General features: G+C 27.8%; 2 non-coding genes across 2 annotated transcripts; both read left to right on the top strand.

Moving 5' to 3' along the window:
- The first annotated feature begins 3,152 nt into the window (after positions 1-3,152).
- TRNAL-AAG (transfer RNA leucine (anticodon AAG)) lies at positions 3,153-3,234 on the top strand. The gene has a single exon. It is a non-coding gene; the product is annotated as a tRNA-Leu (tRNA).
- Positions 3,235-8,567: 5,333 nt separating this feature from the next.
- On the top strand, positions 8,568-8,649 carry TRNAL-AAG (transfer RNA leucine (anticodon AAG)). Its single transcript has one exon. It is a non-coding gene; the product is annotated as a tRNA-Leu (tRNA).
- The last annotated feature ends 17,471 nt before the right edge of the window (positions 8,650-26,120 follow it).

Here is a 26,120-nt window from a genome sequence, read left to right as displayed (position 1 = left end):
GATAGAATTTCTTCCAAAACTCTAGCATGTGTTTCGGAGGATAATGTGACAAAACTTTCAACATTAGATGGGACATTTTTAAAAAATAGTTGCCTTACTAGCTTGTTTTTGCAGCAAGGTAAATATAACTTTTAACATTTGTAACTTTTAAACTTACGAGGTACATTTTAGAAATCAATTTGTAAATTTGCACCTCGAAATCTATAATTTTACATTTGCATTGCGAAACATAGTAATTTTTAGACATAAACATGTTCTACAAACGTTCGGATGAAAATGCGACTTCACTTAAAACATTGTACGGGACATTTTTAGAAAATAGATGTCTTACTAGCGTGTTTTTGCAACAAGGTAAATATAACTTTTAACATTTGTAACTTTTAAAATTACGAGATACATTTCAGAAATAAATTTGTAAAGTTGCACCTCGAAATGTATAATTTTACATTTGCATTGCGAAACATGTAATTTTTAAACATAAACATGTTCTACACAAACATTCGGATGAAAATGCGACTAAACTTTCAATATTATACGGGACATTTTTGGAAAATAGATGTTTTACTAACGTGTTTTTGCAAAAAGGTAAATATAACTTTAAATGATTGTATACTTTAAAATTACGAGGTACATTTTAGAAATCAATTTGTAAAATTGCACCTCAAATTGTATAATTTATAAAATTATTTTCTATGGGAATCATACTCTTTACTCCTTATAGCAAAGTTTTTACTAAACATTTTTTTTCTTATATTATCACTATTTTGCATTAATTTAAATGATAAAAAGTTATTAAATATTATATTAAGCATTTTAAAAATTTATGGTAATGAAATACAGCCTGAAACAATTGTGTCCCTTTTTGCGCTAAAGGTAAGATCTTCCAAACGCTCGTCCAAAAACTTGCTTCTAAACAATAATTTTTCAAATTTGCACTTATTTGTAATTGTTTAGATCTAAGAGAAACAGCAATTTATTTCTGCAAAAGAGCTCAGCACTTCTGCAGGGATTTCTTTAATTTACAAAATAAATTATTGATAAATTTTTGAATATGAATGCGAAAAAAAATTTTAAACTACTTTTTTGGATTTTATATTTTAGCACAAATATAATTCCGATAATCTAGCTGCAATGTAAGGCTTGCTCGAAACTGTGATTCAACTTACAATACATTAGTGCAATACAACTTTCAATATTTTCAACTGTGATTCAACATTCAATTACTTCAACTTTCAATGCATTTTTGCGTTTTCGGTCAAATCTAGAATTTGAAATTTTTTAATTAAAATTATAAAGATTTGTAATTAAGTTTATTAACAATAATTTACTATTTTTTATTGTAATTTTCATTATTGATTTATACATATCAATAATTAGCAATAATTAATAATTATAATATATATATATAATTTCAAAATGTATATAATATATATATATATAATTTCAAAATCATTATATTATCCCAAACTACTCTTCTTATGTAGATTTATGATATATGAAGATGGATTAAACATGATCTCTGAAAATAAAATGCTGATTCATAAATAATTTCAATAAGGATTTTCGTAAAATTTTATTTTTTCAATAAAAAATCATTTTAAAATTGTATTGCTAATTTCTTAGACATTAATTTAAATTCATTATTTAAGATTTATACGTGATTTTTGCTATTTCAAATGAAATTAAAACAAAAAAATTAATAAAAAGTAGTATAAAGCGTGCATAAAAAATATTTTTTAGCATCATCCTTATTCACTCTCCAGTGCATTTTTCTTTTCCTCGTGACGTCAGAAAACTTTTTTCTCCTAAATTTTTTCCCGAACTNCGGTTTTATTGATACATACATACGTACGTATTAGCGTTTTATATAATATAGATTTGGAATCAAATCGGAAGAAAATATGCATTTTCTACTTTTGACTTTTCTGTATAAAAATCATAGAAAGTAAGAAATAATTAATATGTGATTAAGCGTTAATTACAAATGAGGCAAAATTATATCCCAATTGGTTTTTTATAATGTTATTGACTTATTTTTATAATAATTTTATGAAACTACAATTTTTAAAGTAAGTTATTTGGATTTAACTTTTTTTTTTAAAGACACAACTATGTACTTAAGTTCAACAGCTATTTAAATACAATTGTTAACTTACAATCTAAGTACAATATTTGAAAATACAACAATTAACTCGTTCAATATTTTTAACTTTTTTAATCATAATAATAAACTTTGAAACCCTGTGGTGCAGATGGAACACCAGTGTCCCTTTTATATATTTTTTCATTTTAATTACAAGTAAAAATGAAGTATAAAAGTTCCTCAAGTACAATATTTAACTTCTGAAGTACACTAGTCTCTTAAGTACAATAATTAAAATCTTAAGTACAAGAGGCTTTTAAGTTTGATAGTTACTTAATACCGATAATACAATAATTAATACTTTAAGAACAAAATTTAACTACCATATTTTTTTGTTACGTTCTAGCATATTATCGCGTATTTAAAAGGATGCAATCATTATAGTGATATGCCGCATTTTTTTCCTAATCATCAAACCATTACATCACACAGTTGCTAAGTACTGTTTTCAGATACATACTTTACAAGTTCACGAGATATCCTCCAGGTAACATAAACATTTGCCTACATCGGAACAAATTTGAAATCAAAATCTTAAGCGTAATATCATTCTTAATTCGTCAATTCATATGAAAAATAAATAAAAAATAAAGGTAAGACATTTTTCGTGCTGTTGCGGAAAATAGGAGCGATATTGATACAGAATATTTTATTTTTAAATTCTCTTGATTTAAATAAGAAATATTTTTATTTAAATGCGTTTGTTCAAGAACATTTTGAAGACGACGATAGTGATTTTCAGAGACGGCTAGAAACTACAATTTATTTATTTATTTATTTTATGCTTGAAATAAAGCACAAGTTGCAAGGAAAAATCATCGAAATTAAAAAATTTGTTTGCATTTAATGCGAGAAGTAACCTCTCTGATGGTTAAAAGTTTTTTTTTGAAATAAAATTTTACTTAGTTGAGAAAAAAATAGACGAATTGTGAACCACAAAAAGTTATATGTTTGAGAAAAACGTATTAAAAGTTCTGCCACACTAAACTAACTTGCCAAAAATGTTTGTGGTAGCGTGGCCGAGCGGTCTAAGGCGCTGGTTTAAGGCACCAGTCTCCTCGGAGGCGTGGGTTCGAATCCCACCGCTGCCAAGAAGCCTTTTTACACCACAGCATGTACATTTTTTATTTTGTGAATAGTTAAAATTTTTTTCCCCCTGTTATCAACACCCTGATTTACATTCATTCTATTTTACATTATCTCAATTTTGAACATAAACTTCAACCACTTTTTTTTTTTAACTAGTTTTCCCAGTTTTTGAGTATTCAAAGTCTTCATTTTATTTTTAACATTGATGTTTGGCAATTTTAATAATAAAAAAAAAATACCTTTCTTTCTATTTCTGTACTACCATATTTCATCTTAAAATAACATTGAAAGATAGTCATTAGTCAAATAATAAAAATAAAAAAACAGACAATACATACATTTTACTATCAAAATAAATGTTATTAAATAAGTAGTATTAACATAAGCAAAAAACTAAAGAAAATATTATTATTGATATTGTTATAAATATTGATATTATTATTATTATTTCTTTATTTTATTTTAAAATCTTTTTATTTCTTTATTTTTTCATGAGATAAATACTATTGGCTTTCTCAAATTAATTATATAATCAATATATTTGATATATAATCAATATATATATCAATATATTATTATATAATCAATAAAAAGGAATAAAAATAGGGCAGATTTCTTAATTTAAAAGGTATTATGGAAAACATTCAAACTTGTTTGATTAACGGAGAAACAAATTAGAGATTAAAAAAATGTTTATTGGAAATGCCTAAAATTTAATCAGAAATTATCCAGGAGTAAGTAGTAATAGTAATCCACTACAAAATATTCAGCCATCCCCTAAAACGATCTTTTTTTCCCCCACTAGTTTCTTGAAATAACCAGTTGAACTCCCAACGTTTAGTTCGCAATATTCTTCTTTTCTATCTATTTTAATTTTCTCTCTATCTTTTAACCTTTCTCGTTTACTTTCCCTTCTTCAACTTTATCTTCTTCTATCCATCTTTTTATTATTTTCTTTTTCTTTTCAAAATTTTTTATTCCAAAGCACAGACGATATTTTCTATTTTCTTTTTCTCCCTGTCGCACAGACGATTTTTTTTTTTCGTTTGTTTTTCTACAAGCTCTTAGGTATTTCTTTTTTTTTAAACTCGATCCCGAAACTTCGACATTTTTTAAATCCTTTTTTGTGTGTGTGAGTTTTTTATCTTCTTTTTTTTTATATAGATATTTTGGTATTTTAAGCCGAAAAAATGCAGTCAAAAACCGTAGTGCGATACTAGAGGGAAAAAAAGGGTGAAATAGGTGGGAGTAAAAAAAGAAAAAGTATGTTTAAAGGTCGAGACGAGCTGAACAAAGAAAAAACGTTTATGGTATATATGTATGACCCAGATACAAAAAAAAAAAAAAAAAAAAATTAAATTAAAATAAAACTGTTACAGAGTAACCCTAAGATTAAGGAGAGTTAAGTTTATTTAAAATCTTTTTACTTAAATGATTCTAATACGTAATGAGATATAAAATTCTTATCCAGTAGTTTTGAAGAATTTATTAGATATTCGGATCTTAAAAAATATTTAAGCAATCTGGAATTTATTCTTCCTATTTTACTTCTTTAATTTTTTTAATGGATTGTAGCGTATTGGTATTGTAGCGTAATGGATTGTAGCGTATTCATCCCACTGAAAAAAGCTGATTGGATCTCGTTGGGGAGAAATTTACAAGATTTGTGTTTTAGAGATGCTCTAAATAGTACAATAAAGATAGCATAAAGATTGTTAAAAGAGAGATATCCAAAAATAACTCTATCCAAAAGACAAGCTGTTAAGTACCCGTCTCTAAGTAAGTGGTAAAAAATTGCCGAACTAGAGGGTAAGTGGGGAAGAGAGATGAAATTTAGACATTGCAATATAAACAAATGGTGCATTATTTCCGATACATTCTTTTTCATAAAACATACAATATTATACCTGTATATAATTTCCAAACTGACATTGCTGTCTGAACAAATGAAGTACAGTTTCTGATGTATTTTTTCTCGTTGAATCGACCATACTGAATTAGTAGTTGAGAAGTTGCAAATGTACTACCTCGCTGTCTATAAAAGTTCTTTCGGACTTTTTTTTGTCCTATCAACTCAGATTTGGTCTTACTGGATTTGGCGAAAGAAAAAGTGCAGGGAACGATGCACAGCTCTAGATAGCCACGAGATAGCGATATCAGAAGTCTAACAATTAAATGTTAAAAATTACATTTACATATACAAAAACACTTGCATCTTCTGAACTATTAACCAAAACAGTAATGATACTGTAAAGTAAATCTCTTGCACCAAAGACAGTTTTGTCTGCCAAGTAAATTATAGAGATTTGAGCCTCACGATTTCGAATTCAATGGCATGTTCCCGGCAATAAGATCAGCATTGCACACCGGCCGCTTTTACATTGCCGATAAATTGATATCATTCGATATGAAACTGGTTAGCTTCAAGTCGCCTCCCGATTTTTTCTCAATGGCTCAGGGGTTCGCTTTCCAATGAGGTGAACCAGGTTCTAATCCCATCGATGGCTGGTTGATACGAAATCCACATCCGACTTGCACCGAGCAAGTGCTGACGTAAAATATCCTCAATGGTAAACGGATCATGGGTCCCCTTGACGTCAGGCTAACCGTGGAAGATTCTCGTGGTTTTCCTCTCCATGTAACGCAAGTGCGGGTTAGTTCCATCAAAAAGTCCTCAATGAAGACAAATTTCTCCCAAAACGTAATCCAGGAGTTCCTTTGTCTTCTGGATTGGGTTCAAAATTACAAGGCTACGTAGTTGAACATTAGTAGTGGTAAACCCAAAAATTTGGGTCGGCTGTTCAACGACGATTGTAAAATAAAATACTACAGTGGGCATTTAAGATATTTATTTCGAGAAAATTGCATCACAGAACTTTCCTTTTAACGAAATTATTAATCTCAACTTTAAACTGGCGTGTAGCATTTGAAGTGTAAATTTTTCTAAAGATGGCAGTCATATAAAAATTTTACTTTGGTGAAAAGGTAACTGAAATTATTATGAAACAGAGGATGTATTAAGATAAAAATAAATTTAGAAAATTGCATCAGCGTTTTATTACATAAATAGCTTTTACTCACGCTCTGTATCGCTACATTTTTCCGAAAATTGAGGGTAAAAATAGCTTCTCCTTTGATGAAAAAGTTTAGCAATGAAAAAAAGTGCAACGATACAAAGAATACATAAAAAATTAATTTCACAAATTTGCATCGTGGAACTTTTATCGCTATAAGCTAAATCTTTTTTTACTATTAAAAAATAATACCATACATTCTGCGTTTGAATTTAAATTTTTTTTTTTTTTTAAATGTCGGTCTAAAATAGTTTTTATTTTGGGGAAAAGTTAATCATAATTGTAATACTGCGACCACTAAAAAAATTCATTTCACACATTTGCAATAAGAAACTTTTATTTTTATGTTGTAAATCTTATTTAATTGCATCTCTATTTCAAAAAAAAATTTATGAAATCACACATGAACTGTAAATAATAATTTCAAAAATAATTGTCAAACATTAATCAATACTTGTTTGAATATGTGAAAGAATTTGTAATTTTTTAGTAGGTCTTTAAAAAAGTATTTTACAAAATTGCTTTGTTCCTCCTAGTGGTTCCCAAAAAATATTCCGAGAAACCAGGGGTACCGAAGAAAGGTTACAAGGGTTTCGATTTCGAGAATTTGTAACCCATCGATTATCATTATTATTCAACACTTTAATACTATCATTAATTATTTAATACTTAGATCATATGCTAATACACCTGATCTATCTGATATAAATCCAAATTTTGCTATTATTGTTGATAAAGTGATGATTTTTATTTTTATGTTATTAAAATATATTCAGTTGTCTTAAATTAATTAATATGTTCACAATTATAAGTAAACTTTATTTAAAACTAGCTAAATACGAGTGAAAAATTAACAAATCCGTACTGAAATAATCTACAAAATCGTGTGCAAACTGATACAATCAATAAAGCAAATGTTTTTCACTTATTTATTTATTATTATTTGTTACCCTTCTCTGTGGTTTTACGTTACTAATCTTCGGCCTGCGAGGATCGTACCCACGACCTCTTGGGCATGGGCCCAGTGCCCTACCAACCAGGAAAAATGTTGTTGCTCGAGGCAACTCATATTGATATTGCTTTTTTTATGTTTATCTTCAACGATTTAGTTCCGTCAATTCTGCTTTCCAATACAAAACTTATTTTTCATTTCTATCACCATGGATTTTAAATTATTTAGTTTTATAGTAGCATGCTTTAAAATCATAACTATAAACAAAATGTACACGTAGTTTCAGGTATCCTTAGGAATAATAATTTGGTTACGTAGTCCGCCTATGCTGGAAATATCACGCTGATCATTCAGATAACCTGGCATAACGAATAAGGAAATTACAGAAAGCGCAATTAACAAATTTTTCGATTAGAGTTATAAGCTAGCAAACTTCACAGATGTAATCTTTAAAATATTTGTTTGTAATTTATTTCAGGACAAAGGCTTCAGCTAAACCAATTAGATAATTAAATTTTTTAAATTTCTCTGCACAAAAAATATTATTTAAAACATCAAAAATCGGGCTTGAATTGAATTCGTTGAATATCGTATCGCTATCCGGTATCGCAAACGACTCACAAATTATGTCAAGGTTCCCCTATAACTAGGTCATAATTTTTATTTGAGCCGAAATCATAATTTGCACCGAAATCGTAATAATTCAGTAGATACTTTTTTTTAAAAAAAAAGTTATAAATTCCTTTTATTTTAGAATCTCATTGCATTAAAGGAAGGAATTCATTTATATAGGGTTTTCCTATTCAACTTTTTTTTAATTATTTTTCATGAAATAGTTTTTTTAACAATATTCTTCCCTGGTTTGCATAGCAGGGAAAAAACATTTGCATCAGAAATTCTTAATTATCAATACAATAATTGATTATCAACGGACTTGCATATCTCTCAGGCTTCTGGTCTGAGACTTTTTCCAAATATTTAAATGGTAGCAAAATGCATGATTTTAAATTTAAATGAATTTAACAGCTACAATTTAAAGATAATTCATAAACTATGTCATAGAGCTGATGAAATTGTAATTTGTAAAAACATTTATACACTTAATTGTGATTTAACAACCACCTAGAATGATAAGGAAAGCTTATACTTTCGGATTTGCAGCTCTTTTAGAAATTTTATAATAGTGTACGTCAAAAGAATAGTTTCTCTTTTGAAATTTGTATATTTTTTAAAAGTTCAAGCATAAATTTTTAAATATTGCAATAGTAGAATTTGGTTTTTAAAGAATATTTACTTTCTCACCAACAACGGTAGCGTGGCCGAGCGGTCTAAGGCGCTGGTTTAAGGCACCAGTCTCTTCGGAGGCGTGGGTTCGAATCCCACCGCTGCCAAGTTTCTTTTTATCATAAATTTTTATGTTTTTTTTCTCCATGTTATTAATTTTGTTCCTTTATTAGGTTCTAATGTTTTTACTTTGCTTTATTCAACATACTTCAAAGCAATTCCCTTTAAAGTTAGCTGTGGAAGAAAAATAAAATTTATTCGATCGAATATTACGACATAATCCATACTACTGATTAGTAGGCTATATAATTAATTTCCTGAAGAAGAGCAAATATTACTTAAATAACTCTGAATTAAAAATTAATCAAAATACAATAATAACACATCGATATCCTGCAAATAAAAAAAAAGCTATTTAATTTTTGTGTGAATTTAATTTCTTGAAATAAAATTTCAATTCTGCTATTCTTGGAAAATGTACCCATTTCACTAGTTCCATTTAGTTATAAAAGTAATCTCTAAATTTCAACATTCATGTTTAATTTTTTTGTTTATTTCACTAAAAGTGAAACTGAATCAACTACCCAAAGCAACAAGTAACCACTATTTTGTTTCTAAATAGATAATCTTTCCAATTTTAAATTAAGTTAATAATAGAAATCACATGCTAAAAAATTTGCTTGGAAGCTACAGCTATTTGAAAAATTATATCGAAAGGTACTAAGATATTAATTTGATTGTGAAATTGTTCAAAATATTGAGAACTATCTCCTTAGATGCATTTGTAGTTTCTTTTAATGATCAAAGATGGCAGCAGTACAGTTCTTTGGAAGGCAATTTTGACACATAGTACTCTTTCCAGAAAATTTTCATTTACAACGCAATATCAATTCAAATGCCAATATTATAAGTTTACTAATTTTTTTTTAATTTCATGAACGGTTTTATATTACTTTGTATAGATATTAATAGGCTAAAATATTATAATTCTCACTCTAACCCTAATCTGACCGACACCGATGCGTAGAGAACAAAATGCATACATTTTAAACTCAATTTGTTTCATTTCAGAATGACACTACACAATTGAAATGATACGAAATACTTTTTAAAAACATTTATCACTCCTCTTGTGATCGTTTCTAAATCTACAGCATTTTAAACAAACTAAAACCTAAATTTCTTAGTAATTTAAGAAAATATAGCAAACCAATATATTTAACAAATTTTCTATTCATGTCTACGTTTTATTCGCTCCAAGGACAATAGGCAGTACTGTATACAATTAGAAATAGATGGAATATAATGCTGAAATATACTCGATGACATAATCTTTAAAATGAAATTCAAATTGATAGTTTTTTTGTTTGTTTTTTTTTTTTAATTTGCCACGCATATTACACATATTACAACGCACATGGGGTTTTTAATGTTCGTGGGTTACCAAATTGATCGTTAGATTTGACCAGTGCTGAAAGTATGCCGGAACGCCGAACCTGTAAAAATGGTTAGAAGGCGGAGTGACGTTCCGCAATCAATTCAAAATCATAACATATGCAGTTACATTTTGAGGCAGTTCTCCTTTCCGTTTATAAATAGATTTTTAGATTTATGTTTCTTTTTCTGTCAAGAACTATGAAAAAAATATATCTGAACTTAAAAATAATCTATCGTAGAATTTAATGGACTTTTTTTTTCGAAGCACGTTACGGGAGCACATTCTTTTTCTCTTAGAAAATGGCTGAAATAATTAAATAAACTAAAACAATGTCGTTTTTACCTTAATCAGTATTGTAAACAGTGTTTATTGTGAAATTAGGAAATATTATTAGTAAGAAAAGCGGAATTTGCTCTCGTTTATTATAACTATTCTTGAAAATACTGATTTTAATATATTGAAAAACTGCACCACATAAATTATTTTTTTAATTATTTATAATTAGCGAAATAAAAATTGCCTAGAATTTAATTTTTTTTCCTCTTTTAGCGAAGTGCGTTCGGTAAGAACATTTTCTATCTTAACGTTGGATAAGACAATCGAATAAACTAGAACAATGTGGTGTTAGTCTTAATCAGTGTAGTAAACATTGTTTATTGTCAGCATTCGAAATATTTCTGTCTGTAAACTTAGCAGAATTTGTACCTTTTCCTACGTGGTAGATATTAAAAGCTTATATATTAAACCCCTTGACACTGAAAACTAAAGTCATAAAAAATATGCAAAATACACACTATTTTTTAAATTATTCAAATTTAACAAATAAATTATTATCTAGAATTTTTTTACGAAAAAATTAAAAAATCGATGACTTTTTTTAAATTTGAACTTTTTGAAAAATAAAATCATTATTTTTAAATTTAGTTATATTAAGCAATTATTTTTTCAAAAATCTTCACGGTTCTTCCACTTTGAACAATAAATCGTTTGTGATTTAAGTAAAATCTTTGTAGGATCGTTTTTATGAAATGTTGGGGCTTCGAAATAGCTCTGAAAAACCGTAAATCATATCAAATTTGCCAAAATAAGGAAAGTGCAAATATTTTTTTTTAAACCAAAAGAAAAAAAAAAGCAATAACTGTTTAACATTTAAAAATAAAAAAATCTTTTTAAAATTTCATCTTTTTTATTAAGAAAAGGAAAGGGACAAAATAGGAAAACAATGAAGATAGTAAGAAACATTCTCAAAGAATTTAAACAAATTTAATATTATTTTTTTCCCCTGTCATTATTTTCCATAGGTTTTCAAGGCTGTTCTAGTTAGAACATTAAATCGCTTGCCAGTTTGCGATTAACGAAAAGTATTACATTGTAGAATCGTTTGCAGAAAGTCTTGGGGCTTCGAAACTGCTCTAAATATCCCGTAAATCGTATCGCGGTTCCTCTTTGTTTCTGCCCTATCGTTTGCTAGTAAAGGTACAGATAGGACAGGAGGGTTTGTTGGGGGGTAGTAACATACAAATTTATAAGTCACGCTCCCTACCCTATTCAGTGACCTGTACCATGATGGGGCGGAGTGGGGGCGGATTAATTATTACTTCGTCTTCACCGCCGATACTTACAAAACAACTCGCGCAAGTCGGAAAACGCCGCTCACAGGGGGCGCTGCAGTCGAAAATCGATGTCACTTGTTGACGACCTTGTGCGTAGGTGATGTATAGTAAGATCAGTGAAATTTTACCGTTTCGCCCCTGGAGTTCCGTTTTTCGCCCTAACAATTACTTATTTTTCTTTTTGCGGGATGACATTTGACTTGTTGTTCCTTTATATTTAATTTTGTACAATGCTAAATGAAAAGGAGCAATATTAATTCGTATTAAATGCATTATTTTAAATGGGATCTAAATCAATTTATTCAATTCTGCTAAAATTTATAGATTTTAACTCATAAACAATATGTGCTATTTTGAATTTTATTCATGGGAAACAGTATATTTCAGGTGCAAAGCATGTTATCTTAATTAAAGTAAAAATTAGTAATTTCTCCAATTCATTTCAAAAGGAAAGAAAAATTAGTTTTAAAATTCAGTACAAATAATTTTTTATTTCCCTCCTAAAGTTATTGCAAAATTAAGAAGAGTTGCGACATTACTTGTTAGCGCTATTGCTCTTTCCTGCTTTATGTTTTTCAGTAATGAAATGAATAAAAATATACTTTTTTATTTGCATAACAATTAGCTCTTAGATAAAACTTATTAAATATGTAAAACTGCAAACTTTTTTTCAATAAAAAAATGATGGAAGAGAAAAAAGTTTGCTGAGCAGAATATTTAGGTCGTTTTTAACTGTGAAGTAGTTTAATTTTACTAAGTTTTATCAGGATTTTTCATTGGTCAAATATACTACTATTAAAAAGAAAACATAGACAATACCTGCACAGTTGCTAGTTTTTAGATGATGCAGATTTTGATTGACATAGCTAAACCAAAAGCACCATGGGTATAATTATGGTCTCTTGAATTGTATTTATGTATTTGTAGTTGATTAACAGATTTGTAGTACATTTAATCATCATTATTAGGAACCTAATTCCGCATTGGTAGAGATTGGTGCTATTGCATTCTTCCTCGTGAAGGCAGTCAGTGCTTTGTGCTCTCAATATTGTTTTTTTTTTAAATCTAAAGAAAACAATTCTGGTACTCTAGCTCTACACCTCAAAATGCAGCAATGGCATGTAAAAGGGGGGCAGCGTGACAACGGCCCCTAACTTCATGGCAAAGTGAGCATCCAATTAACAACAATTAAAGAAAATATTAAAATTTTACCAATATTAAAATTTATATTACCAATCTTAACAAGAAAATCGTACATTAGATTTATTTCATTACTGCAAAGTTATGAACAAAAATAATTTCAATTATGCTACGCCAACCAAATTTTTAAGAAAAAATTAGATTAAACATTTTATGATTTATAGTATGATTTATAGTTAAATATAAAAATACTTTTCCTGGAATGATAGAAATCAATTGAACTTCCCTCCCTGAAATTTAAGACGAAAAAATACCTTTACCAAAATAAATAATAATAATAAATTGCCTTACATAGTTTAGGCATGATTTTCGCTACTACAAAGCTATTATTTATACACCATAGCTACAAATTTATCAATATTATTTTCCTTTTGATATATATTTTAACAGTTAAATAGTTGACAAAATAAAAAAAAATTTTATCAATTATTTTAACTGTTAAAACTTATTGGAAAACAAAGGAAACAAGACGAATATAATTAATTTCCTAACAAATTTAATAATGCAATTTAAGGCATTAAAATACCAAAGAAATAAATCGCCTACAAAATTTATATATTCCTTACATTTAGTAGGAAAAAAAAGATTTTCGGAAGTAATTAAATTCTTTAATTATAATGTATGCGGAGCGATCCATTTACATTTTATACATAAATAGATATTTTAATGAATTTTTCGCTCTTATTTTTTGCCCCCCCCCAAAGGTTTTACAATCTGTTTACAATGGCTGAAAAAGGCTTTAATTTATCTGTTTAAATAAAAAACTACTTATATGCGGAAGAAAAAAATTTTAAGTACCGTAGTCAAATAAATAATTTGAAAAAAAGTCATGTTGAAATATTTTATTTTAAATTTTTAAATGTACCTTTAAGAAATATTTTAAATTTTCACATATAAGTAAAATATCACATATAAGAAATATTTTAAATTAATTTCAATCACTAATTAAAATTTAAACTTCAACGTCATGAAAATTAGATATACAAAATATTCGGTACAATGCAAATACACTATAATGTAATTAAACAAGTCCTTCAGGCGTCGAATTTTAAACTTCCACGATATGACTTAAAAATACAAAATATTCTGTACAATACAAATACACTATAATGTAATAAAACAAGTCCTTCAGGCGTCGAATTTTTAACTTCAACGACGTGAAAATTCGATCTACAAAATATTCGGTACAGTACAAATGCGCTATAGAAAGAAAAGAAACATACAATTATTTTCCGTTTAACTTTTTATTTTCTATTTCTACTAAGCATTTTAATTACTGCTCTTATTTATTTTGCTTTTTATATCATAAAATTGTATTTAATAATAAAATGTGTTCTTGGTGATAATTAATTAAATGTTGAAAAAAAATATTTTTAATTAAAAAAATTAAGAAACATTGATCTAAAAAGAAATTTGCCTTCAAACTTAAAGTTTCTCTTAGTTTCTAAGACTGGATAAATTTAATACTTCACTTAAACAACTTAAGAGGTATTACAAAACAGAAGGTTTAATTCATTAAAATCGAAATTAGTGAACATTTAATACCGATATACTTTTAGATTTCCAGAAGATTTTGCGTCATATAACCTCTTATAAACGATCTTAATTACATAAAATTTTATGATTTACTTATATATACATAATTTCGCATGCTCAAGTTTACAGATAAAGGATGAAGCAAATTCAAATGAGTGTTAATAATTAAAATACTCCATTAAAAAATTAATATTGCTATATTTATGACTTATTTTGATTAAAATTGTATTGTAATCTTTCAGAATTTCAAATTTTAATTCTTATGCAATAAAATAAGTAAGTAAAAAAAATATGCATAGGTGTGATATTAACGTTAAATAAATTTTTACAGATGCTCGAATGGGAGGCGGGGGGAGGGGGTCACGAACAACAATTCTGACATTCAAGCATTTGGAACTTCGTCATTTAAGTGGAAAAATCTAAGGTATAAATTCTAAGGTAAAACTTTAGTAACGAATCAAATGACAAAAGTTTATTGATTCAAATTTCCAATATTATGGTAAAAAATAGAGCTGTATAATATTTTGTCTAAAGAAAATTAATGGTAGTTTTATTTAATTTATTAATTAACAAGCAACATATTTTTATTTATATATTTTTTAAATCGTATTCAAATTAAACTGTATCCAAGATAAAGAAATAATTCATCAAAAAAGCAAAGTTTGGCGCCATCTAGTGTCGCGATAAGAACATTTTTTTCTTTTCATAAGAGCAAACCGAGATATTCGTTAATTAAATGTAATTATGTTTGAATAAAGAAACAGCAGCCCTAAAATTATTAAACAAAATAAAAGTATTAGAATTTTAATTTGTTGCTTGTGATACTCCAATTATAGTGTTAATGAGCGGGAAAAAAAACGAACAATTTAATTCTCAAGAATTTAAGTTTAATAATAATAATAAAAACTATAATTATATTGAATTGAATTTTTTAAATAATCATAGCATATATCGTTTATTTATTGGATTATTTGCAGTTTATTTCCTGGAATTTCTTTTAAAAATATGTTGTTATAATTTCATTTTCTTTTAAGTTTTCTGATTATCTTTTTTTATAATACTTAATAGTATTTTTGTTTAAAAATTTATAATTAAATCTTTATTAAAATAGAGATAAAAATATTGTTTCAGACTTCAGAAAAATAAATTTAACCAAAAATATATTTAAATGTCCATATCCAAATATTAATAACTGTGGACGACCAAATTTCACTGTTTGTAGTATACTGTCTTAGTAGCGAGAAGCATCAAACTAACACCCGCCCCTCTTTACTCACCCTTCGTTGCTCTACTGCGCAGGCTCGAGCGAAGTAGAGCACCGAATTTTAACCAATCAAACTTCGAGCAGACGTCCATGTGCTATGCTTTTACAGCGATGTTATTTAACTAACTTGTAGAAAGTAATTTTTTTTCTCTGTACTAGAACAAAAAAAAAGCACATCTTTCCGAAAAATAATCATTATTTTTTTGTATGTAAACTATTAATCCGAATTTGACATTAGGCGATTCGAACAAAATATTAAAATTATTCAATTTTACTGTTAAAGATAAAAAATACACTGCGAAAGTTAAATTTTCAAAATATTCTATTGTTGTTTTAATTTACCCTAAACTTTATCAAATCGTAAAAATAGTTTAAAAACGAATAGAGAGGGGAAAAGAAAACCAATTTCCTACGTCGTTAAATATATTATCAAATTTTAACAGAGTGATATTTCAATCATTTTGATTGCTGTTGGCGCCATCTATGTGCAAATAAAATTATAAATAAATCTTTTAAAAATCTTGTAGAGATACATTTATTTTTATATTAATAAAAATCGCAAATATTATTCAAAAAATCTTCTCCTTTCTAAATTTTTTTTGTAGAATTATCATAATTATACATGGTTTTCAATATGTTAAGAAATAAATTTTCCACGTAACTTATTCTGGTTTAAGAAATCATAAGTGCTACTGTGAAATTTTGCACACAGGTGCATTTTTTTTTCTTCTTTTTCTAAAGATTCGGAAGGAAAGATTTATTATATAGCTAAAGTGAGGAGAATTTTAAAAAAGATTAGAAGTGTTTTACTTGCTTAAGTGAAACAAATAATAAAACTTCTCCATTTGAAAATGTTTCATAGAATCATCTTAATTATACATCGTCTGCGATATGCGAATGAATATATTATCCAGGTACCTAATTCTGATTTAAAAAATCCTAATTGCCGAGACTTTGAGGAGTTTTGCACATAGGTGAATATGTTTTAGGATTCACATAAAATAATAATTTTTAAACAAAGCAATACTGTAGAATGTTTATTTTTTTTTTGTTATTTTTTTTTATAAACCGCAAAGAATATTTATGATTAAACTAAAGGATGAGAATAAAAATAAACTAGAAAATGTCCATTTTGAGTAATGTTTATAAGAAAAATTAAATTATTTAATCCATAATTTGGATTAAAAAAAATTTTATGTCTTAATTTAAATAATTCATTCTTTTACCTTTCTAAAATCTAACAATCTTTAAAAAATAGATAGTTAAAATTTTTTTTAAACATAACAACTTACTTAGCACCATAAATTTACATTTTATTCATTCAATCATTTCTTCTTAAAATTTTTGTCTCTTCTTCAATATATATATATATAACCTAAGAAAACTACTATCAAAAGTGTTTTCTCATTGGCGGTTCATTTTTATTGGCCAAAAATAATCACATGATAGCAGTCTTAAGTAACAAGGTAGATTGGGAAATTTTCGACTATAACAATGTTAATAATAAATTTATTTGTAAATTTAACTCAGTTTGATTTCTAATAATCGATTAATGTATTTCTTTTTTAATAAGCAGTATTTACTTTAAAGATAAATTTTATGTAAAACTGTGTTCAGTTGATAAGGACAATTAAAATAATTAATGTTATAAAATACGGATTTAAAATTCTAAAACAATATTAGATATTAGATTATTAGATTAGTTTAAAACAATATTAGATTACAAATTTTTAAGCTATAAATAATCGCGCTAAATGATCTCGTTGGAGAAAAGCATTTAAAGAATTTTAAAATTGAAAGAGAGATTTCAAATCAAATTTGAAGAGGGAGTTGCAATGGTAATCGATAAAATGTTTAGGTTTTAACTAAATGCATACAAACAAAAATTTGATGTACAGCGCGCAAAAAGAAAAGAAAAAAATTTAACAAATAAAAATGAGTCATAACTTTTGATCTAATGATTGGATCTTCGCGCTCTAGGACTCAATCTTAAAGGTTCAAGAGAGTAACCTCAAAAATGTAATTAATTAGTGCAGATCAGGTTTTAAGTTATGAAATCAGACACAAAAACGTACTTTATCTGAATAAACTTTTTCAACCGATTCGGATTTCTGACCCTCAAAATCTAGCGCGCAACCGCAATTTGGGAAATATGGGCCCTATAGTTTGATCAGGAGAGCAATCCTAAGTTTGGATCGTTAATTTTACTTTTTGCGTATTTCGCCATATATATAGAACGTTTTAAGCAAAATGAAAAAATTTTGTCCAAAATTATAAAATTCTTTTTTTTAACGACAACTCCATGCAAAAAATACATTTTAGTAAATATTTACTATTTTATTAAATAATAGTTAGGAAATTTTTGAATTGTAAGGTATACAGTTTTTTACGCCATTTTAAAGAACGTAATTTTACACAGCAAAATACAAAATTTGAGCGAAATCGGTTGAATAATTCTTGAGAAATCGAATTAAAAGTACGACTTTTTTAAAATTCTATTTCTCAGAACAATATTTTGTCATTTAAAATTACATACTTCAAAATGATGCAAAAAAAAATTTCTACTTAGCAATTCAAATATTTTCGACTTTTATTAAATTAAATAATAACAAATAATTAATATTTATTAAAATGTATTTTTAAGCATGGAATTATCTTTGGATAAACGAGTTTTATAATTGTGTGTAAACATTTTTCAATTCACTTAAAAGTTCTTGGGAAGTGGCGAATTGTGCAAAAAATAAAAAAAAACATTATGAGGTCTTACCTGACTATAACATAACCTAACCTGACCATTGCATTTCCCAGTTTGTGGCTGCTATATTTTGGGGATCAGAAATCGGAATATGTTGGGGAATTTTTTTTTTTTTTTTTTTAGACAGAGCCTTGCTNTTTTTTTATCACTGTACAAATTGCGACAAAGTTAATTTTTATATATTGCCGGTGTTTTCTGTTTTCAGGTTCTAAAATGCAATTTCAATGCTTCAAGGGTCTTAAAAAAATACTGAAAGTACAAAAAAATTTAATACATATGAATTTTTGACCAATAAAATACGAAGGTGGGGAGTCACAATCAAGAAAATATGATACCAACAATTTAGTATTTTTATGTGTGTACTTTAGGAATATTTAAGCAAATAAAAACATTTTCTACTCTTGTTAATACTAAAATTTCATTCTAATTACTGATTTTTAAGACTAGCTATTCATAATGTTTACTTAACTACATTGTGATAGTTATTTATTTTAAAAAAAATATAACTGTAAAGTATTTAAATTTTTATCACATTTTCAACTTTGTAAATTTAAATGACAAAAAAAAGAAGAAGAAAATAAAAAAATATTCAGCAAAATCAGCCGAATAGTTTCTAATTATTGCAATTTAAAAAAAAAAAGTCATACAAAATTTTGCTCAAATAAATTCTGCAATTGAATATAATTATAATAATGTAAACATTTTTCCACTTTTAAATTAAAAATTGACCAGAACATTATTAACTTATAAATAATAAAAAAGTAGCAAATAATTCTTTAACACGTAATTTTCTTTAAATAAATGGTTTTTATAAATGAATACAAGCATTTTTTGATTCGTTTAAATAGTTACAAACATCTAGAGAACAGTAGTAAAAATGAAATTATATGGGTCCAAACTTTCTAGACTTTCCCCATAGATCGAAGAAAAAGAAAAAAAGGGTAAAAGAAGAGAAAAAGAGAGCATTTTCTCCATGTATTCCCCAGCCTAAACTTTTTTTTTAACTATGTATTTCCCAGCTTTAACTACATAATTTAAATATTTAACTACATATTTTAATGATTAAACAACATATTTTAAATAATTGCATAGATTTTGAGATGGAACTGATGGTATTCCTTTAAGCGAGGTTGACTGTATCTTGAAAATCTGATAATTAGTTCCGAACTTATAAAGGTGCTCCGTTTTTTATTTTAAGCACTTAAAAGGAAACAAACAAAAACAAATAAAAGTCCTATCTTAGGGATGACCTTGGATATGCCAATTATTTAGAGCTAACTAACAATTAAATGGCGAAATCAGACACAAAAATTAACTTTTTTTGAATGAACATAACCCTTTTCTTCAATGATGGTCCAGTCCATCAAATTATGATGGAGAGGAATAACTTCAAATAATTTTTTTTTTTCGTTCTTGTTTTTTGTATTATATTATTTCGTATTTGTATTATTTTGTATTGTGCTATATTAGTGGAACTTTTTAAGAGAAGCGAAAAATTTTTGCTGAAAATTACTGAACTCGGTTATCCAAAAATGCATGGATTCCAAGCGAAAAAACAAAAAACGCTTTATAATTATTATTTACAATTTTTTTATTATTTTATTAAATTATGGTTGAAAAAAAATTTTAAATCGTAAGATTCGTACATTTTCATTTTTTTCTTCTTCTTTTTCAAAATAAGCTATAATTTTAAATAAACAGATGTGGAACCTGTAAAAGTGACCACCTGGGTAAAGCGAACACCTGAGTAAGGTGACCATTTTCTACAAGTTTAATTTCAAGAGTCCATTTTAAAGAGTCTTCGTAAAGTGACCACCTCTATATAGTGACCATTTGACTTGGTCCCGAGGGTGGTCAATTTAGACAGGTTCCACAATTTTAACGAAATTGGTGGAGCTGCTCTTCAGAAATGAAAATTTAAGAAACGACTTTTTTAAAATTTTATAACTAAAGAACATTTCGCCAGACGTAGTTTTTTTTTAATAAAAAGTAAATTCAGTCTAATTTCGTAACTTTATTCATTGGTGGAACTAATTATTAGTTAATATAAATGATGCCCGCCCTCTTAAATATTAAGATTGGTTTTATGGACACGAAAATCTAATCATTAGATCGAAAAGTACTCAGGGTGAATCTCTTCTTTTTTCTTCGTTCACTGTACTTTTGCTCTTATCCAGTCATTCAGTTATTCTACTCTGAAAATCATTTTTTTCACGCATTCAGTTCATAAGTCAATAACTCTCAATCTCGAAATTATTATTTAGACCTTCGTTCATTTAATCATGTATTCCAGAGTGGATAATTAGTTAGACGATTCGAAGCCCTAAATTGATTTGGTGATTCGAATCTTCATCTTGAAACTGATACGAATCCATTAAGTCAAATCTCAATTCAAATCCGGTAGTTTGAATCTAGTTCCATATCAATCGAATCAATTATTTAACCACAATGAGAGATTCAAATCATAATCGTCTCTTGTTATTTAAAATAAAAATTACTTTTATTTCATATCTACATACACAATGCAAAATTCTCATAAAAATCTTTTTTCTTTTTTCTTTTTTTGAAGTTTTCGAAACTAAGTACTCATGTATTCGAAAAATTTTATAAAATTTTCATGGCATAAAATACTAGAAAGATAACCTTTAGTTATCTTTTTAAGTGTTGCCTTTATTTCATTCCCTTTATCTGTTATTTATTTTTTATTCTGGCAAAATAGTTATTATTCTCCATTCAAAGTAGCAATTATGTTCTTATAAAAGTTAACTTAAAGAACTGTTCTTCTTTACTAATACTTGTTGTTCTTTAATAATAAAATGAATTAAGTAATTAAAAAAAAACCTCACAAATAAAAGGTATATAATCAATATATTTAATATTATGCGCCAGCCCAATCGATTCAAAGCGATGAAAAATATAAGCTAGTTTGAATAGCTTACGTAAAAAGATTTTAATTACCATAATAAAGTGGTGTGAATTTCGCCTCGCCCCCTCCTCCTGCAAGATTTATAAATGCGCCCTATCTTAGACATAACACAATTTTTTTAAATTATAAAATGAATCGAAAACACTATAAAGAGACATTCGGGTATTTGTAATTATTCATTTCATTTTAAATTATATTAATTTATATATTTTGATTTAAATGATTTTAATATTAATTAATAAGGAATTAATAATTGCGATGGAAAGACGGAATTTTGAAAAATAAAATTGACCTTATAAATACGAGAAAATAACTCACTATGCTACGATAAATTCATTCAAAGCTTAGTTAAGGGTTATTTTTATTTGAAAAGTAAATTAAAAAAATATTTTATTGAAGAAGAAAATATTTTTCTTATAATTCACGTATTAGGGGTGCACAACCTTTTTAAATGAAGATCTGCATGCCCAAGTATTTACACATGTTGACGGTAATTATGAGAATTATAATAAAAACAGTGTTTCAGACGCAATTCTTTTCATCAGTCAACTTAATAGCATATTTGCATCAAATTAAGTTCTTTAAATAATTATAAGTCTTTTTTTAATGACCTTAATTCATTTAATTAATTCTTTTCTTCTTTTTATCAGTCAACTTTTATTAATATATTTGCATAAAATTAAATTCTTTTAAATATTAAGATTAATTTAAAAGTGAAGAATACGAAACTGATATTTTTGAAATAAAAATATTTTCTTTTTATTTAAAAAATAAATTTATGGAAGGAAACATTAAGATGGAGAAAAAATGATGGATATTTTATCACTCCACGTAAACACAAAAGTGCATTTTAAAAAAAATGACAGCAATGTTCTTGAATTGAAGTAAAAATTAAATAAATATTTTACTGAGCAACATAAATGCAAATTAAATATTTCAACTTAAGAAATTGTATGGGGTCAAAAATGATTTAAAATAAAACAAACACATTATGACTCAAAGACATTTATATTTAGTGAATTTTAAGCGATTTTATGAATGTTAAATCTTAAAACGTTTTTTTTTTAAGCGACAAAAAAGGCGATCAAAGGTTACCCATTGGCAAAATAATGGTTGTCTAAATTTCTTTTTTTTTTTTTTTTTTTTTTTTTTTTTTTTTTTTTTTTTTTTTTTTTTTTTTNTTTTTTTTTTTTTTTTTTTTGCATTTTACCGTATAAAGGAACATGGTAGATGAAAATACTCTCTTAAACGCCAGAACATTTCCAGTCACAAATAAATTACAAAATTAAAAGTGAAAAAAAGAAATTCTAAAAAAATTATCAAATAGCAGCTGTCGCCATGGCAACGCATGCAATGACGACGCATGCGTACTGTTTACTATTATTCTTGAACACAGTTGAAAAGTGTGGTGACGTCCAAATAAGGTGTGCACGCCATTGAACCCAAAACAACACCTATTTTGCCAATTGGTTAAAAAAAACATGAATTGACGATGAAATCGGCACAAATAAAGCACGTAAAAAGTGTTAATGCCTGATTCGAAAGTCTTAAGTCGTTGAAAAACCGGATTAAAAATATGAGGATTTTCGAAAACCCGTGGAAAAAACGTAGTAATAAGTGTTAAAAAACAATAATAAGGAGAAAAAACTTTTAGATTTGTGATGAAATTAGTACCTCAAGTGTCGTATTTATACATATTAAAAAAATAGGGATTTTCAAAACCATCGAAAAAACGATAGAAAAATAGCTTGGATTTATGATATATTTGACGCAAATAAAACTCACCAAAAGTGATTACTTGCACGATTCGAAAGTTGCGAGTCGCTAATATCGCATGAAAAAGATCGAGATTTTAAGAAGCACGTAGAAATCCGTCAATCACCTCCGAAAACACGACCCGAAAGTCACTTGGATTAACTATGAAATGGAAAAAATTAAAAACCTTCAAAAGAGATTATTAAAATTCGAAATTCGTGCATTTTAGTTTCTTTGCATTGAAAATATATCCGTCGTTGAACAACCGACCCAATTTTGGGTTTACGACAACTAATGTTCAACTCTGTAGCCTTGTAATTTTGAACCCAATCCAGAAGACAATCAGTACTCCCAGACGTATTGATTTGTTATGGGAACACGGAATACTTTGCGACTCGTCAGATTTAACGTGCATCAGTCACCATTCATTACACGGGGAGTCTTCGGCCGGCTGGGACCGAACCTACGAACTCTTGGACATGGTCCCAGTGCCCTACCGACCAGGCCATCCCGGTCCCGTATTGAAAATATAAGGATTTTCAAAGCTTGGTAGTGATAACCATCAAAACAAGCGATCAAAGAACTACATTGATTTAGATAAGGCTCGTCAAAACCTTAGAGGCAAAATCCAAAATGTCCGAGTTTTTTCTTTCTTTCCATTTTCAAAAGAAAAAAAATTTAAAAAATAATATTTTTAAAATTTCTATTATTATTTAATTATTATTTATTTTTATTATTATGATTATTGTGTTCAAATGCTCCGCCGATCAAAAGCTAGGAGGCCGCCAATTCAAATGTATTCACTACAACAAAGTAAACTAACTCGTAACTATTAAAGATTCTCATCTTCAGCGTCTTCATAGCACAGCCGAAATATTTAGAAATTCATTCATTTAATCATTCATGCATTCACTTACTTCCTTTCCTCATCAATCCATTCATTAAAATAAAAGAATTCACGGAAATCAAACATTCATCGTAATACGCATGCGCATTGAGCAACAGAGATGAGTTCGGGTTATTTTATTAAGATGCCAGAATCCCAAAAGCTCGTCCGAGTGCTCGTTAGAACACCAGAATCAACGACAATGTTTTTAAGATCACACGAATTTGAGATTGTTTGATGCATTTAATCAAGTTCACATACCGAACTATATCGATTGATGTTAATAACGGGTCGTTCATTTTAAATCACTATAAACCTTTCCTAATGGCTGGTACAACAAGTGGTACGAAATGGCAGTTTGCACTATGCTAATCTCCTTAGGAAAAGGATTAAAACAGAATTGGATCTTTTAGTCATCAATCGATTTATAGTCCGAATCAGGAATTATATGATATCACTCTTCCTAGACAAAGATATGCAGATTAATTCATAAAAATCGAAGACCAATGGAGCCTGGACGGAGACTCATCACACTGTTTTATTGATTAATATAGATAGGAAAAAATTTAATTTGTAGCAATATTGAAACTAAGCTAATTATTATAATGACCATCAGGCCAGCAAATCACCATCAGACTAACAAATCAGAGAACTCCTTGACATCAAATCAAATCCGATCAATATAAAAAGTTCTGGGAGAACGTTAATTAATCCAATCTCCTACACTGCAGTATTGATTGATGAGGAAAAATTATTAGATCAAAGATTGATGAGTCATTATTATCACCCATAGAGCATCAGTTAAAATCAGAGAAATCCTTTATCGTCATTCTTTGTAGCTATCTAGAAAAGCTCATTTATTCACAAAAGTGGTGGAAGAATGTCAGTAAAAGTCAAAACTGGTTTATTAAACGATGAGGAAAGCACACAGTTTTAAAATTACAATAAAAATAGAGCATATGTCAAAATAATCAATCAGTACCCCTTCATTGGTACGTAGAAATCAAATCAAAACCATTAATTCCCCTAAATCTGGTCATTCGAACACTGGATTATTGACTGATGGAGCGCGAATAGTTAATTTTACGATCAAACTAAACTGGTCATTAAAATCATCAGTTAGTCTAAATGATCAATTAGAATCCTTTGGTTTGCATCATTCTATCTCGAAATCAAATCAAAACAGTTAATTCGTAAAAGTCTGGTCAATCAAATACTAGATTTTTGACCAATAAAGGGCGAATGGATCATTTTATGGTCAAAAAATAAATTAGTCATTATAAACATCGATTCAACAGAGGTCAAAATGGTTAAAATGCTTTGGTGTCATTCATTGCAGACGTCAAAGTCGGTGGACTAATTCACAAAAGTTCTGGAAGGACGTCACCTCCCACACTAAATTATTGATTGATAAAGAATGAAAGTAATCAAATATTTAATCAAGGATGGAAAGTAATGAGGGATCATAATCATCTTTAGTATAATTATCAATAAAGCATCGGCTCAAATTGGAAGAAATCTATCGTATCGATCATCGAATACGATCAACATCGCCCAGCCTCGATCGAATACGGCCTGCCTATCAATATAAGAAAGCCATGAATGGACGTGAATAGAAATCAATATTGGATTATTGATTGATAACGATGGCGAATAAATCTTTTTAAATGATAAACAAAATTGATGTAGATATTATAACCATCAACATAGTATAAGTCAAAATAATCAGAACACTTGGAAATCATACTGGGGGTAGATGTTAAACTTGGTTGATTGATTCACGAAAGTCTTGGAAAGATGTGAATCATCTCCCACTAAAGATTATTGGTGAATAATTCATATAAGATCATAAACCACTAGTCATTATTATCAGCAATAAGACATATGTCCAAATACAAGGAACTTTTTGGTATCATTTCTTGTAGATAACAATTCCGATTCATCCAATTCATGTAAGTCGTGGAAGAATGATAATCATATTCAACATTGGATTATGATAGTAAAAAGCTTTTTTTTCGTCCTAGTCAAAACTGAACTGGACATTAAAATCATCAATCGAGCATAAGTCAGCATGACCAGAGCACTTTAGTATGCAGTGTCATGCAGATCTGTTCTGTTTGTTAAAAAACCTGTAATCCTGGAAGATTCAAAAGAGACATCATTCGTAAATGGAACTTCATTTTAAGGAAATCACGGTAGAGTTCC

This window comes from Parasteatoda tepidariorum, chromosome 9, assembly GCF_043381705.1.
Source record: "Parasteatoda tepidariorum isolate YZ-2023 chromosome 9, CAS_Ptep_4.0, whole genome shotgun sequence".
NCBI lineage: Eukaryota > Metazoa > Arthropoda > Arachnida > Araneae > Theridiidae > Parasteatoda > Parasteatoda tepidariorum.
This window is presented reverse-complemented; position numbering and strand designations above follow the sequence as displayed.